At 42.1% G+C, this 14,607-nt stretch overlaps 2 long non-coding RNA genes across 3 annotated transcripts; one reads left to right on the top strand and one right to left on the bottom strand.

The window, feature by feature from the left end:
- Nucleotides 1-4,458: 4,458 nt before the first annotated feature.
- LOC148651676 (uncharacterized) lies at nucleotides 4,459-6,737 on the top strand. 2 transcript variants are annotated; one of them, XR_015925123.1, is made up of 3 exons: nucleotides 4,459-5,017; nucleotides 5,473-5,507; nucleotides 5,872-6,737. It is a non-coding gene; the product is annotated as an uncharacterized LOC148651676 (long non-coding RNA). The 2 variants fall into 2 exon arrangements; XR_015925122.1 differs by having other exon boundaries at nucleotides 5,456-5,507.
- A 1,478-nt stretch (nucleotides 6,738-8,215) lies between these two features.
- LOC148651675 (uncharacterized) lies at nucleotides 8,216-13,411 on the bottom strand. The gene is made up of 4 exons (XR_015925124.1): nucleotides 12,970-13,411; nucleotides 10,281-10,430; nucleotides 9,526-9,583; nucleotides 8,216-8,981 (listed from the first exon to the last, which is right to left on the bottom strand). It is a non-coding gene; the product is annotated as an uncharacterized LOC148651675 (long non-coding RNA).
- Between the last annotated feature and the right edge of the window lie 1,196 nt (nucleotides 13,412-14,607).

Here is a 14,607-nt window from a genome sequence, read left to right as displayed (position 1 = left end):
TGAAGCATTGTGAAACAAATGATCACAGCTGTGACAGCGGGGTCTGAATTTAGTGTAGGAAACTCTTGTTACTAAATACCGTAATTTTTTTTTCTCTAGGGCTCAAACAGCAACCAGAAGGATGATTTATATCTTGACTGAGCAGTTTCACTAGGATAACAAGGAAGAACCTACTCCCTCTACTACTCTGTCCAACATTCTGGTGCTTCTGTCTCTGCTGGACTGTAGGAAGCTGTATTGCTGCTTGTGTTCTTTGGCTTCCCTCAGTGAACAGGGTGAACTGAAGGTAAGTAGAGGGGAGATACAAGTCAGGGTCAGTGTGAGGATTTTAAGGCTGGGAGCAGTCTGCACAGCACTTGTCCTGGTCCCCTCTCAGTGGGAGTGAGTTGGTCAGCACTGCTTTGCTTCCCTTGTCTCCTTCAGGTGCCGTTTTGAGCAGCAGATTGTGACAATGAGCACAGTCACTGGAGAGAGGATGCTGGTGGAGTTTCCAGCTGAGATCTTGACAGAACAATTTGTGGAAACCTTGGGCTTCTGTGCACAGAACTACTTCTTTATAAGGCTGGTCAGCAGTGGTGCTGATTGTTGTGAGTTAAACCACAGTGCAATGATCAGAGCTCCCAGTCCCTGGCCATCTGAATGCACAGTGTGGAGTGACAGGTTTGGAGAATTGTTCAGAGGAAGCTCACTGGGTGGCTAAAAGGATACCCACTGTGTGACCTGTTGATGCCCACCTGTAAGTATTGAAGTCTTGTGGTTTCAACAGTTAAAAGTGAAGAGGTGCTGCAAGCAGTCCTTGAATTTCCTGGATGCCTGTGGTTCTTGAAACAGTTGCAAAGCTAGTGTCTAGAAGGACACTAAAGAGGTGAATTTCACTCTTGTATCATGTTTTTCACTTGGAGTAGGTTAATTTTCAATATGCGTGGCTTTTAATAACTAGTACATGAGTATAAAGTGCTTTTTTTACCCTTTAGAATAGGCCCAGTGTTAGATTTTGGAAGCTTTTGGTGATTTTCTATCATGTTTGTGTTAAATTTGAGGTGTAGATCTTTTTTTGTTTTTTTTTTCTCCTGAGTCTTTTCTTGGTGCTGCACTTCTACACTGACATGCACTTGACTGGCTGTCATTCTGGCTCTGAAAAAGTGAATTACTGCTTTGTATCTGATTTATTTCATGGGTGCACACATGTAAGTAAATCACTTTGGATACACAGCAGTACAACAGTGAATTGGCACACTGCAGACTCCTTGCTGGTTAAGGCTCTGTGGAGACAGCATGACAGCCAGGTTCTCTTGATGGGTGTTGGCACAGAAACTGCTTCTCACGGGAGGAACTGCACTGGATCCCTCCCCTGTGGCAACAAGCATGGAGTGGGGGACAAGCATGGAGTGGGGGTTTTCTCTTTGCTCTCTGCAGGGTTTTTTCCTGTTGGTTTGTCCTGGATAGGTGCTGCACTGTGAACATTTGTGCAGTTTAGTACAAAACTGGAGCTGGAAGTAAATAATTTTTTACTGTTTCTAAGTGCAGAGTCTCAAATCTAAATCTTTCTCCACTTCAGGTTCTCTGCTGTTGGAAGGGTTGACCAGGCCTTTGCTCCCAAAGGGGTGACCTTTATTTGCCAGGAATAACATGCAGATGTGGTGCATGGTAGACTGGGTGCTTTCTCTTCTGTGAAGATCTGCTTGAGGAGTTAAGTGTTTCTAAACCAATTCAACAGCCAGGGCACCCAGTCAGTTGTTGAGTGAGTTCTCTACCAACCAGGAAAAGGGACCACTGGAGATCATGTGTGGGGCAGCTCTGGGCTTGACATCACTTAAGCATCTTTTAAAGGTAGGAACAGCTTCCTGTTCTGACTGACGGTCTTTACAGCAGCTTTGTGATGACTGTTTCCTGGAGCACCTGAGCCACCTGGCTGGTTGAGCCAAAGCTGACTGTTCCAGGTAGGAGCCTTCTTTTAAAGCCTTCGTTTAGCCTGCAGCTGCTGGAGTTCTTTGTAGGTTTTCTAGCCTTAATGGCAGTGTTCCCCTAGCAGAAGCACTGGTTAATCAGGAAATGAGTGCCAAATATTGAAAGTGTTGTGCAAGCACTGGGAAAAAATTGGCTACATTGTTTTATGGTACCACTGGAAAAGAATCAGCAGTATGTAAGATTTATTTCATGGGTGCACACATGTAACTAAATCTTACATTGACTGAAATTTAGAAGTGAATTAAGTAAATAGGGAAACTATGCTCCTGTCTAGTGTAAGGCAGACTTCCTGATTTAACCCAGTGAGACAGTATTTTTCTAATTTCCTGCACTAAAAGCAATGCTGACTGGAATTGGCTGTGTACTGTGCCTTGTGAGAAGGGAGAGAGAAGTATGAAAACGTGCTTTTTCTGGAGGACTCCCTTGTTCTGGATGTGTAATTGTGCTTTGTTTAGTACTGCATAGTTTGCCCTTGGCTGCTGTGTATTGACTTGTGACTGTATAGGATACTATGGTAGTAAACCATTTCTATTTGGTTCAATTTTTAGAACACATTTGAAGGAGCTGAGTAGTGAGTGAAGCTTAGTTTTACCAAAAGTTTGTATATGTACAAGCTGTAATCTCTCTGATGGTAGAAAACATGTGGCTGGAAGGCTTAAATCTATATACAGTGGCCCAGCAATAGGGTTTTAGTGCTGTTTGTGCTTTTGTATTTCAATTTTTTTAAATGTTGAAGCTCTAAAACCTTTCCCCTCATGGCGTTCCAGTCAAGGCTGCAGCTGTTAAGTAATGAAGATGGTTGGTGTTTATGGTCTTGTACTGCTATGGAACCCAAATTTGGGGGGGGCTTGAAATGTTCTTTATGTAAAACTGACTGTAAACTTACTGCAGCCTTAGGTGTGTTGACTTTTTTTATTTTTAAGTGAATGTCCACCACTTTTGGATGGGATATACAGCTTTACAAAATTCGAATGTCAATTCGCTGTACTGTAAACTTGTTACTACTTTTTTTGTAGAAGTACTGGTAGTTTTTAGGTGTACATTAATTGAGCTTGTATGTACCCTAGGTCCACGTGGAATACTGTAAATGGAATTAAGAAACATATTTCCTTGGTTTTAGGAATGTGGAGAATGTTAAACGTCTGTAAATTGACCTAAAGATTTGAGTATTTGTGGGGAGGGGGAAGCAAAGTTGAAGAATTCTAATGTCTTGCCTCAGGAAGCATCCAAGCTGCAGTCAAGAAGAGAAGCAAGAGCATCTATGTCCTGGGTGAGCAGGGCAAGGACTTGGGTTATTGTTTGTCTGTTTGGGCCAGTAAGATGCCAGTGTTTAAGGTTAGGATCAGTGATCAGTCAGGATTGGGGGTGGAGTTGAGTCCATCTGTACGTTTTGAGATGGATGCACTGAATTTGAATCTGAACTTAAATCCTTTTTGTTTTGCACTGCATGTGAATTCCAGCAAGCTGGTGACAACTGTCATAATGAAATATTGCAACAGGATCCGGGGGTTCCCTGGAAATCTACTGTGTCAATGGAACTATAAGGAAGCAGAAGGCTGTGCCTATTTTTCAGCTATTGCCTGAATCACTGACCTTGGCTGCTCTGTGATGGACAGTTTGGAGGAGGGTCTATCCACCGCAGGAGTCCATGATGCCATTCTGCACCATGGCCCAGCTCTGAGTAAAGGAGGCTAGTTCTGTCCTGAGAAAAGCGAGGTGATCCACCTGCTCAAAGTTCTCATCAGCCACAACTGTCAAACCTCTGCGTGAGGTGCGAATACTGGTGTTTGATAATCCAATCATCCCACTGCCTGAAGTTCTTGGACCATAGCCTGCATCTTTAATGCTGATCTGTTTATTGCTCTTAACCCAATCAGTGCAACTTTTTGGCCAAGGTAAAGGTGAGTTTGAAGGTAAGTAGAGGGGAGGTACAACTCAAACTCTTTTTATGAGACTGGTCTGTAGTGGTGTTGATTGTGTTTGTAAATTAGACTTGTGCAATGATCGGTGCTTCCCAGTCCCTGGCCATCTGAAAGCACAGTGTGGAGTGACAGGCGTGGAGAATCCTGTTCAGAGGAAGCTCACTGGCTGGCTAAAAGGATACCAGCTGTGTGACCTGTTGATGTCCATCTGTGAGAATTGAAGTCTTCCACTTTGAAGAGTGGAAAGCGAAGAGATGCTGCAAGCTGTCCTTCTTGAAATTCTTGGATGCCCGTGGATCTTGGAGCAGGTACAAAGGTAGTGTCTTTTGACATGGTCCCTGGACCAGAGGTGGGTTTCACTCTTTTCCCATCATAAAAAGGTGCTTTTGGAGAAGGCTGTGTTAAACTCTTGGACATCTTCAGATGGATAAGATCATGCTTTAATGTGCTAAATGTTTTTTTTTCTTTTTGGCTATCTTCTGGGTTTTGTTCCCTGCTTGGGTGAAGCACTTCCACACTGACATGCACTTGACTGGCTGTTATTCTGGCTCAAAGACTGAATTAGTTTTGTATCTGATTTATTTAATGGGTGCACACATGTAAATAAATCACTTTGGATACACTGCAGTACAACAGTGACTTGGCGCACCAGCAGCCTCCTCCACTGCAGACTCCTTGCTGGTTATGTCTTTGAGGAGACATTATGTCAGCCAGTTCTCTTGATTGGTGTTGGACAGGAACTGATTTCTTCACAGGGGAGGAACTGCAATGGATCCCACCCCCTGTGGCACGAGCCCTGGACTGGGGTTTTTCTCTTTGCTCTCTGCAGGGTGTTTTACAGTTGGTTTGTGTTGGACAGATGATGCACTGTGTCCATGTTGGAAGTAGAAATGCTGGCTTGTCTGTTTCTAACAAGTGCAGAGGACTTGGTCTAAATTTCTCTCCTTTTCAGGCTCTCTGCTGCCAGAAGGGTTGACCAGACCTTTGCTCCAGAGGGAGGATCTTTTATCACCAGGAGTGGAGAACAGATGGTGGTGGTCTCCGGGACCTTTCCATGAAGATCTGTTAGAGGGGTGGGGTGCTTGTTCCAAGACAAAGTCAACAGTAACATCAAAGGATCTAGTCAGGTCAGTGGGTCAGGTGAGTCCCTTTCCATCCAGGAAGAGAGATGGGGCATTTTGAGCATAATGAGCACACTGGGTACATGGGGTTTTAATCGGGTACATTTGGGTACTATGGGTATATGTTGGTTTATTTGGGTATATTCAGGTACATTAGTGTAGACTGCATATCATGTTAAATGGGGTACGTTTAGTATATTGGGCAGGCAGCTTTTGGCGTGTGCATGGGAGTTGCAGCATACAGTGCAGTACATCCTAAAAACTCCATATATTACTCTTGACTTTTATCATTTTTTACACTTAAAATGGACTTGAAAGACCCTGTTGTCAGAGGAATGTAGGACAATCTGAAAGCCTTGCATTATCTTTAGTTCATTTCACGGAAAATTGAATATTTGAAAATCTTTGATTTTGTAATTTTAACAGTTCTATTTCTTCTCTCAGTGTCCACGCTTTATAAGGCATTGGAAGAGAAGCAAGTGGATCTATGTCCTGGGTAAGCAGGCAAGAACATTCTGGATTATTTTGTTTGGGCTTGTTGGGGTTGAGGGAAGGGATAAGTTGGTTAGCTGGCTGTTTTGAGAAGGATGAACCTGTAATTTGTAACTTGTGTACTTATGTTGAAATAGTGTTTTAAACAAGATAATAGAACTGAAGTTCTCCCCTGTGGTAGGAGCCCTGCACCGTGGGTTTTTGCTTTTGCACTCTTCAGGGTGGTTTTCTGTTGGTTTGTCCTGAAAAGGTGTAGCACTGAACATTATGGTGGTTTAGGTCAAAACTGGTGTTGGGAGTGGGAATGTTGGCTGGAACATTTCTGACTGGTGAAGAGGACTCAGTCCAGTTTCTTATTTTTTCTTGAGGTTCTCTGCTGTCTGGGGGATGACCAGGCCTTTGCTGCCTAGGGAAGACGTTCACCAGCCTGGAGCCCAGATGCAGCAAACTGGGTAGTGGGTTCTGTCTGCGAAGATCTGCTTAGGGAATCATTCGCCTGTTCCAATTCCAGAAACCAATGGACTCATCAGAGGAGCATCAAAGCTGCTTTAGAAGTTCCAAACAACAAAGGCAGAGAAAGGGAGGGAGGTCTTTGGTGGGTTAATTGTGGGCAGGAAAAAGGTTCAGGTGCTATTCATGGTACAACAAGAGCTGCATGAAGCTCTAAGTGAATCTCTGCACACCTGCCTTGTAATGGCTGTTAGGACCATGGCTTGTAACTTCAGCACCTGAGCCACCTGGCAGGGAGGAGACAAAGTGACTTCTAGTGCTGGAATGGAGAGAGTTGGCAGTTGGTAACTTTGTAGCTGTTTTGCACATTCTAGGCCATTTGAAAAGCAGAGTTTGAAAGACTCAAAGGTCATGCAATGATTTATTTGCATGGGTGCACACATGTATGTAAATCTTGCATTGGCTGTAGAGTAAAACTGAATTGAGCACATGAGGTAGAAATTAATAAAAGGAAAACTAATTTCATCCACTCACTTGGAAAAGAGGGATTGGTTTAGCTGAGTGCCACTCTTTTTTGGTACCTGCACAGAAAGCCTTTTGTCATGGGAGGGGATTTCATACAGAATGAGGTAGGAGAAAGATGGGGGTTGTTTGTTCTGTTTTGTGAGAAGGGATATGTTGTTATGCAGCTTTGTAAATTCTTGGCCAGAAAATGTCCTCATGTATTGAAAATCTATATTTGTTTTGTTGGTGTGGGATGATTAAAAATGGCTAAATGTACTGAGTCGGTTTTCTTTTGTTTCTTGTATGCTGATTGTGGTTGTACAAGGTGCTATATTGAGTTTATACTGGCACTGGACCTGCTTTTCCCTACATTTTTATTTAGAAATCTTGCTCCCTAAATTGTTTCTTTGGTTTTACAATCAATTTTTACTACTGGGGGTTTAGGTCACACTCTTTGGGTACATTTATTTTACATTTATTTGGGTACTCTTTGGGTACATTCCTCAGCATAGAGGATGTTTATAAGCAGTTATAATTTTATTTTTAGTGATCTAAGCATTTTTATACATTCCTGTATTATGAAAACCTGTGGTATTTGTGGAGAAAGTAGGTGAGCTTTAAGGTATATATTTTAGACATTGATGGTGTAAAACACAGAATTTAAATGCAGTTTGGGGTTTTTAAATGTTTTTAAATTTGCCACTGGGTGATTTGTGCATAGTGAAATAGTGTAGAAATGAATATGCACATTTATTCCCATTTGTTTATATGCGGGGGTGGCATTATGCAGGGGTGTGCCCAGTGTGGAGGTGGAGGCCTGGTAGAAGGGTAACCCCTTGTCTTTGTAGTCCCAGCTGTCCTGGCTTCCAGCTCATGAGCCCCAGCTGGGCGGGTCCTATAAAGGCACACTGGACACCCTCTGAGAGGAGCAGAGCCACCCCTGGATGATGGTGTTTTTGCACCATCAGTCCTACTGAGGATTGTACCTGTCTTAGGTTTCCATCTTCTGTTTTGCCTGTCCCTTTATGTCCTTTCATAGGGGCAGGCAAACTCATGCATCTTGTTATGCACAGACTGGACCCCACTGAATAGCAAATGTCCAGTCTGGTGACTGCTGTGCTAGCAGTTGTTTTCCCCAAGCTGGACCCCATTAGGTAGGTTAAGCCCAGCTTGTAGGTAATATGGCAGTCGCTTACTTTATTTTCTCACTTTTTGTATTGTTTTTGATCCCAGCTAACCTCACACTGGTGCTTCTGTCTCCTCAGCTGGGGTGTTGACTTTTTACTGGTGCTCTCCATGGTGCCTCCCACTATACACTTTCATTTAAGAGTAATTGCTGTATAATTTCAGTTTTCCATTCCATTTCAAGTGAAAATGTCTGAAAAGCAGTTTACTTAAGTATGTTGTGTAGTATATCAGGTTTATTGCATTTGCGGTGAATTGGGGTGCTGGCATTACTAAGTCTCTCTTAATGTAACAGTTGATGTCTTTTAAAGGGGTACAAAAGTGTGGGAATGAGATAGTACTACTGCTACAGATCAAGCCATTTCATACTGTATGGGTTGAGACTGCATTGCAAAGGAAAGTTCTATTTTTGTAACACCTTGTTTGTGAAATATTTATGTAACTAGTTAGTGTGAAATTGTTATAGGTGCAGCAGTTTAAGATTACAGAGTAGACCAACGGCAGGAATATAATAGTTTATTTATGAAAAAAGGAGTTGTCAGAATTGTATGGAGTTGTGTCGAGGTTGCAGTTTGGGGTAGAGACAACTCCTAGCCATGCTGGCAGTACAATGGGTTAAATTCAAAAGAGGTTAATGGTCTAGAAAATGTAAGTGTTATACAGTTTTAAACTGTAATTAGATTGTTTGGTTAGTGAGGTCTGGTTTAAATGACTGATAACTGCCAACTAGGAGGTATAAATCAATTTACAATGGTTTAACCATACAGCTCACTGCACTGATGAAGACTGGGTGGGATACCAGTCCATTCCTCAGGTTTCATCATGCCAAAATGCAATTAACCTACCTCAATGCTCCTGGACTGTGGCAGAAAACCTCACTACTTGGAGGAAACCCACAACCAACTGGAGAGAAAATTACATGAGCACCCAAAACTAGTTTTGAACTAGTTTTCATAAATAAAATGTAATGTGTAGAAAAATAAACTGGTGACATGTGTAAGGAGTGTTTATTTTTATGAGCACAGGGTGGACGAGTCATTGACAACCACAATGATGTCCTGGAGAGGAGCAAGAATGTGCACATTGACTTTAGCAATGGTATGTATCATTCATAGGGTACATAAAAATAGTCTGGTTTAACATGAGTAATTATCATGTCAAACTGTTGGGTTGCTAGTTGATTCACAGCAGCCTTTTATTGGTCATTTTTAAAAGAATCCAGGGTGTTCAGCTCAAGGATTTGCCATGTAGTGTTTTCCAGACCATCACGGCAGTTGTGACATGTCTCCCGTTCTTGCCTCCAAAGTCCTCCAGATTAACAAACAATAGGTACGTGAATCTTATTTTAGGGGGTGAGAGGAAATTATATGAAAAGGTCAGATCCAGATCCAGCTTAAAGTTCAACTGCTTTTAGACGTAATTAAATTGAAGGAAACGGTGACATGCTATGTTCTGAAAGATTTTAAATGTCACTCTAGTTGTGCCATACTCATATGAGCCATGGGAGATTAGTAGTTATTGTACTTATCAAGATTGTGTTGATTTATTACTCTTCTGTTTTCGGTGCGGTAGCTAAAGTGCTCAGTTTATTCAAACTATTAGGGCTTAGGGGTCTTTTTCTCCAATCCCAGAGGTTAAAGTGTGTATTGGTTCAGTCCAGCACAGAATTTAAGGACCTTTAAAATTATAATGTAGTCCATTTCATTAGTTAAATTCCAGTTTTTCAAGTATCTTATCTTGTTTTTCTTATAACCTTTTAAAGTTAATTACACTATAATAATAATTGCTTACACTTATATAGTGATTTCCTGGACACTCCACTCAAAGTGCTATACAGGCAATGGGGACTCCCCTCCACCACCGCCGCCAATGTGCAGCCTTACCTGCATGATGCAAACGCAGCCATAGTGTGTCAGAACTCTCAGCACACACCAGCTCTCACTGTGGAAGAGAACAGAGTGATGAAGCCAGCTCAGAGATGGGGGTTATTAGGAGTACATGATCAGTAAGGGCCAGTGGGAAAATAGACCAGGACACCAGGGTAATACCCCAACTCTTTTTGAGAAATGCCCTGGGAGTTTTAATGACCATAGGATCTCAGTTTTACTTTTCATCTGAAGGACTGTGCCTTTTTACAGTGTAGAGTCCCCATCACTATACTGGGGCATTAGGACCCACTAGACTGAAAGGTGAGTGCCCCCTGCAAGCCCAAATAACAGCTCTTCCAGCAGCAACCTTAGTTTTTCCCAGGAGGTCTCCAATTCAGGTATTGACCAGGCTCACATCTGCTTAGCTTTAGTGGGCTACCATCTGGGAGCTGCAGTGTGATATGGCTGCTGGCAAGATAATGAAATAGGTCCTCTTAATTAATATGGGGCTGTTTGGAAGTTTCCACAAATTATAAAGTCAGTAGAAACTTTAACAAGTATGAGTTGGCTATTACAAAAAAGGTAGTAGATTGGGTTTTTAAATATCAAGCTAAAAGTAAAAGTACTTTTCTCAACAAAAGTTTTGTAGCAGCAGCCAAGTGAATTTAATCTAAGCACTCCTTCTCTAAAATAAAGTTTGTAAGAAAAAATATTGGACTAACCAGCAAATGAAAGATTTGTCCCAAAATCAGTAAAGAAACAGTACTCACCACTCTCCTCAGCTCCTGGACTCTTGAATGAAAACAGAGGCACAGGGAGTCTGCTCTTTTATCCTCTGAGCTGGGCTGGCTCCTCCCCCTCAGAATGTACCAAGTCCAGCGAAGGGTAAAACCTTCATAGCTGACAGCTATAGTGAATGGCTGAAAACAAGATTAAATTAACAAGATACAAGCCAGCAGCCATATCACCCTGCGACTCACAACTGGCAACCTACTGAAGCTAAGCAGGTGTGAGTGTGGTCAGTAGCTGGATGGGAGACCTCCTGGGGAAGAACTAAGGTTGCTGCTGGAAGAGGTGTTAGTGGGACCAGCAGGGGGTGCTCACCCTGTGGTCCATGTGGGTCCTAATGCCCCAGTATAGTGATGAGGACACTATACTGTAAACAGGTGCTGTGCTTTGGATGAGATGTAAAACCAAGGTCCAGACTCTCTGTGGTCATTAAAAATCCCACTGTGTTTCTTGTAAAGAATAGAGGTGTAACCCCGGTGTCTTGGCCACATTTCCCATTGACCCTTACCAATCATGGTCTCCTAACAATCTCCATTTATGAATTGGCTTCATCACTCTGCTCTCCTCCCCACTGAGAGCTGGTGTGTGGGGAGTGGACTGGCTCATCATCCAGGTGGGGCTGCACATTGGTGGTGGTGGAGGGGATCCCCATTACCTGTAAAGTGCTTTGAGTGGAGTGTCCAGAAAAGCACTATATAAGTGTAAGCAATTATTATTATAAATCAAAAGATATTCAAACTCAATATAATAGGTCTATTCATTTGAAGACAGATTCTAAATTTATCATTTTTTGGGTTAAATAAAGTGCAACTGATTGAATCTTATGAGTGGGATACTATTCATTGATTCTTCCTGTTTTCACTTTTGAGCTTCTCTGTGTTTGGTGATCAAGAGATTTATACAGAAGTAAGCATTCAAAGTGCACGTTTAAATATTAATATGGAATTTTACAACTAAAGGGGAATTTTGGTAACTGAGCATAAAAATAACAGGAGCATAATGTCCTTCAAGATCATATTATCATAAAAGATATTAATATAGGAATATAAACATTATATTTAATGTCCATGGCTGATAGTGGTAGCTTAAATAAACAGTACACAACAATTTCCCACTTTACAAACATTTTATGCATCAAAGTCTTTAACTGTCACTTACTGTGGTTATTTTGGAAAAGTTTTGATGTGCTCTTTCTGACTATATTTGTAGTTTAAAATACTATTCTAATATATAAGTATATGTATTTTCTATGAATCCTTGCTGTTTTTATTCCAGTAAAAAAGTGTACTTTTTAGAATCTGCTTAGTAGGGAATATAATATGGAATCATGTAGTAAAAGAAATTAGTAATGATATTAATAGATAAAAAGATGATACATTTATATAACTGATGGTATTACCGTAGTCCACTTTCTTTGTTAATTTTTTATTTTTTTTGACTCGTTCACTCTTGATTCCTTTCGATACATTTTGACCTGTCTGTTTCAGCAATGATTGCAAATGCTCTGTTGGTGTAGTGGGTTTGGGGGGTGGGTCCCTCTGTGGGAGAGCTGGGTTCAGTTCCTGCTTAGGGCACATGTTTGTTTTCTAATAAACAGTCTCATTAAAAAGTAAATAGTAGGTACACTATATTTGTATATAACTGCAAAAAAAGACACACACCGTTCAAACCATAAGCATGTTAAAAATAGGTTTAGATAGTAAAAATTCTTAATGCATGCAAAAGGGTAGAGCATGCTACATTACGGTCCATGAGCAGTCTCTCGGGGGCTGGTTAGCTCATTTGGTAAGCATGTGGTGCTGATAACCCAAAGGTTGTGGGTTCGATCCCCATATGAGCAAGGAAATCCCCTTTTCCTTGGGCCAGTGCAGTGGCTCTGTGGCTGGGAGAGGAGTCCTATGCCATTGGGCTCCTGAGTGAACCCCCAACTGTTCTGGGGGCACTGTAAAAATGGCTGACCCTGTGCTCTGACCCCCAGCTTCTCTCCCTGTCTGTGTGTCTCATGGAGAGCAAGTTGGGGTCTATGAAAAGACAAATTCCTAATATCAAAAAATCATATATGGCCAACGCAGTGATCTTATTTATTTTCCATTACCTCGATAGGGACAAGTTTTAATAATTAAATGTCAAATTGTTTCCAAAATATCACAGTTCCATATTAACATTATTATCAAGTGGTATTAATTCAGTACCACTTTTTTATAATAACAGGAAGTGGTGTTTTTACTATACAGTCTTAGAAAAGTATAAAACATTATGACTTTTTATGAAGTACAGTATATAATCTTTATAATGGTAGAAGCAACATGTTTAAACTTTTCCATAAGTCACCAAGTTAAAGATTTTGATGCATAAAAATATGTATGAAGAAGGTGGAATACTGTTGTGTACATTTTATTATTTAGCTACTACTACCACCTACTGAGTGTACATTATTATCCGTCCGTTCTCATGCTCTGACTTTCAGGTTGGGCAGTGGAATGGATTCCAGGGCAAACTCGTTCTTGTTTGATTATCCGTGTGAAATCTCGCCCAATATAACAGGTAAACTCATGCACTGAAATTATGCGCTTCCAAATTGAAGCGACACGCATTTGAATAATTCAAAATACACACGAGGGAACGTCTCCAAACCATGTCTAAGTATCACAACATGAAAGCTGTGCGTACCTTATCTTTATTTGCCTGTATAATGTACTCCGGTGATCTGTAACGTAGTCTTGCGTGCATCGTAAAGGATCCGGACTTCCGGCTAAGGAAAACCCGGAGTGGATCAGCCTTTCCACCGGACCCGGACTTCCGGCTACGGAAAACCCGGAGTGGATCGGCCTTTCCACCGGACCAGGACTTCCGGCTACGGAAAACCCGGAGTGGATCGGCCTTCCACTGGATCCGGACTGCCGGCTACGGAAAACCCGGAGTGGATCGGCCTTCCACTGGATCCGGACTGCCGGCTACGGAAAACCCGGAGTGGATCGGCCTTCCACTGGATCCGGACTGCCGGCTACGGAAAACCCGGAGTGGATCGGCCTTCCACTGGATCCGGACTGCCGGCTACGGAAAACCCGGAGTGGATCGGCCTTCTACTGGATCCGGACTGCCGGCTAAGGAAAACCCGGAGTGGATCGGCCTTCCACTGGATCCGGACTGTTAGCAGCTTTTGTCCAATCGGCGCTGAGATTTCAGCAGGAGGCGGGAGACAGGCTCTTGTCCAGTCACACAGCTTCAGTCCCGGGACTTTTCCGAATTCCGGCGGGCGGTGACACTTCCGAGAAATGTCCACTGGGTGGCGACAGAGATACACGAGTCCACGGAGCTGAGTCTCAAAGCGCTATCGGAAAGACTTGAAATCGGAAAGAAATACATTTGTTACATTTTAATCCCATTGAAAAGGAAGATGAAAATATCGTTTGTATTTTAAAACATTATTATACTTGCGCAACATAATTATTAAGGGAATGGTGTGAGAGGAGACCGTGTTTGAACAGTTTAAGACGGATGTAAAGACATTTTATTTCAGAATGTCTTTCTGAAATGTCTGTTTCTGTGTTGTAAGAACGTTGAAGCATGGACGGGCCTTATCTGCATTTACCTTGTTGAATCTTTTTTTCCATAAAATGTACATGTATTATTGCATGTATCCTGACAATACGACTGCTACGTTACGTTTTCTTGTAGTTTTTGGTCTCATAAAAAATACAAAAGTATGAGTCGATGACGTCAAAATGGTGTCGCCCACAGGGCTTATGGGTAATGTAGTCTCTAGTTCACTGGGCTGCCCTGCCCATGTGTTTCGCTGATTTCATTGAACATTAGAATGAATTATATTAATACAATTTCAGCGTATTTATCGTGTCTTGTATTTCTTTGTCTCTCTTATGTGTTCCCTTGTGTGTATGTTTTCTTGTATTTCACGTGTCTGCAGCGCTGGTTAATCGACCCGGCACATAAAGCAAACCCACTGTCCTCGTGTTTCTTAGCTCCCGTCTTGTTTGCAAACTTTTCTCCTGTGTTTATTTTACTTTGTCAATAAAACGTGGTTGCCGGGGAAACGGTGCTGCAGAAGTTGTTGCGAGCTGACCTCTAGGAGGTAAACAGTCGGCTTTTGTAATCTAATCAGCGAGCAAAGCAGAAACATTAGTCTAAAAAGCGCTGGCTGGAGTATTTTGTGGACATTATGCAGAAGAAAAGGAAGAAACGGTGAGTCGCAGGCTGTCGGTAAATATCAGCGCTGGACACCAGACTCACACCGCTGGGCTCACTGATTCATGTAATCAAAACAGTAAGTTCTTTCCTCAGGCAGCTTCG

The sequence above is a fragment of the Lepisosteus platostomus genome, chromosome 11 (assembly GCF_059453375.1).
Source record: "Lepisosteus platostomus isolate fLepPlt1 chromosome 11, fLepPlt1.hap1, whole genome shotgun sequence".
In the NCBI taxonomy this organism is placed as follows: domain Eukaryota; kingdom Metazoa; phylum Chordata; class Actinopteri; order Semionotiformes; family Lepisosteidae; genus Lepisosteus; species Lepisosteus platostomus.
This window is presented reverse-complemented; position numbering and strand designations above follow the sequence as displayed.